General features: G+C 63.9%; 1 protein-coding gene across 1 annotated transcript in view; it reads right to left on the bottom strand.

Moving 5' to 3' along the window:
- Positions 1 to 1,136, bottom strand: part of HMGB3 (high mobility group box 3) — a 10,793-nt gene extending 9,657 nt beyond the window's left edge. The window contains exon 1 of the mRNA XM_027687037.1: positions 1,004 to 1,136. The gene's annotated coding sequence lies outside the window, so the exon portion shown is untranslated. The remainder of the gene's footprint in view (positions 1 to 1,003) is intronic.
- Positions 1,137 to 1,810: the final 674 nt, after the last annotated feature.

Genomic DNA, 1,810 nt, shown 5'->3' with positions numbered 1-1,810 from the left:
AAGGAGATTTTCCCCGCCGCGACCCCCCTCCCCATCGCCGTGCCGCTCACACGTCTTTCTTCCCTTCGCCGGGGCTCTCCAGCGCCAGCCATATTAATGCCCACAGCACGGGCGGCGCGGCGCGGGGAGAAGGCGATGCGGGGCTCCGCCGCGGGCGCAGCCCCACCAAAGACACCTTCCCGGGTGGGGGAAGAGCAGCGGAGGCAGAAGCGAAGGGATCGGGGGAGTTTGGAGGCGTCGGCGGCGAGAAAAAAACTGCCTGGCCGGGACCGCCGGGCGCAGCGCGCAGGGTTTATCCCTGTCAGATGCTAAAGCGACAGCCATATTAATGCAGAATAAACAGCGGGCACGGCACTGCGCACGGCCGACAACTTTCCCACCGCCGCCAGCCCCACCGAGCCCACCCGGGGAAAGGGGCACATAAAAGCCGAGGGCGCCGCGCGTTTTGCCGTGCGACATTAGGAGGCGGCAGAGAAAAATCCCTGCCCATGCGGGGGAGAAGAGGAGTTAGTCCCGGTGTAGTTGCTGCACCAGCCATATTACTCTCGGCGGCACGGGAGCCCGGCGCGGAGCTACGGGGCTGCACCGGGGGGCAGGTGGCCCCTCCGCGGCGGGGGGAGCTCCCGGCGGGGCAGGGTAGGAGGACGGGGGGCAAAGGCTGCGCCTCGCCCGCTGCCCACCGCCCCGCCAGCTGCGCGCAGCATCTGCCCCGGCACCGCCGATCCCCGCGTGAGAGAGGCGGCGGGGAGTGGGGGGAGAAACAAAGTTTTGGGTGATTTTCCCCGATTTTTTTTTTTCCGATTAAAAAAAAAACAACAAACACCAAAACTCAAGAGAACGGAAGAAACGGAAAACACGATTAAAAAAAAAGGGGGCAAAAAAGCGGAAAAAAAAAAAAGCAGGCTGGGGGCAAGGCAGGGCAGAGGGGGCGAAGGCGCGGGGGCAGGGCGGGGCGGGCAGGGGGCAGCCGCCCCCCGAAAAGTTGCGGCGGGGCTGCACGTACCTGTATTGTTCGCGGTAGTGTGGACAGGAGCGGAGCGCAGGGCACGACGCGGGGCTCGGCGCGGCTCAGCCTCGCGTTGGCTGCCTACGAGAGCGGCCTGATTGGCTGCGGGGCTCTGCCGTTTAAAACAACCTCCTCGCCCGCTCATTGGCGCGGCGCCTCATGAATATTAAGCGCGGCCGCGCGGCGGTTGGCGGGCGCGGGTGAGGTCATTCATTCAAAACGAAGCGCCCGCCGGGGGAAGGAAAAAAACGGGGAGCGCGGCGGGCGCGGAGGGTTCGGCGCGGGGATCCCCCCCTTCCCCCGCGGAACCGGCGGCACGCGGGGCGGGAGCGGGACCCCCGGACCGGAGCGAGACCTCTGGGGGGGTGCTTCACCCGCCGCGCACGCCGCTGCCCCGCCGGAGAGTCAGCCCCGCAGTCAGCCCAGCGGAGCCACAGGGACTTGGGGCAGCACCCCGGGCGACAGTAGCACCGACCCTTTATTGCTGATTTCTGCCCTAAAGCCGTGTAAGGGGCGGTTCCAGTCGCAGCGCGCTGTTTGTAGAGCCGGCTAGTACTCTGCGCGTAGCAGGGAGGGAACCGAGCCCAAAGTAAACTCTGCTGACAGTCCCAGCACGCGATGGATGGAAAAGGAACTACAGAGCGAGAAACTGCATGTTGGTGGGGAGGAACGGAGCTTTGCCCGCTCGTTCAAGAAATAAAACAACGAAAGGATCAACTTGAGTTACTCTTTCTAACATACTTCCACAATTTGTTTGGTATTAACTTTCCAGGATTTGGTTGTTATTAAAGAGGCTGGTTGCAC

Source organism: Neopelma chrysocephalum, unplaced genomic scaffold (assembly GCF_003984885.1).
Source record: "Neopelma chrysocephalum unplaced genomic scaffold, ASM398488v2 Primary Assembly neopelma1_73, whole genome shotgun sequence".
NCBI lineage: Eukaryota > Metazoa > Chordata > Aves > Passeriformes > Pipridae > Neopelma > Neopelma chrysocephalum.
This window is presented reverse-complemented; position numbering and strand designations above follow the sequence as displayed.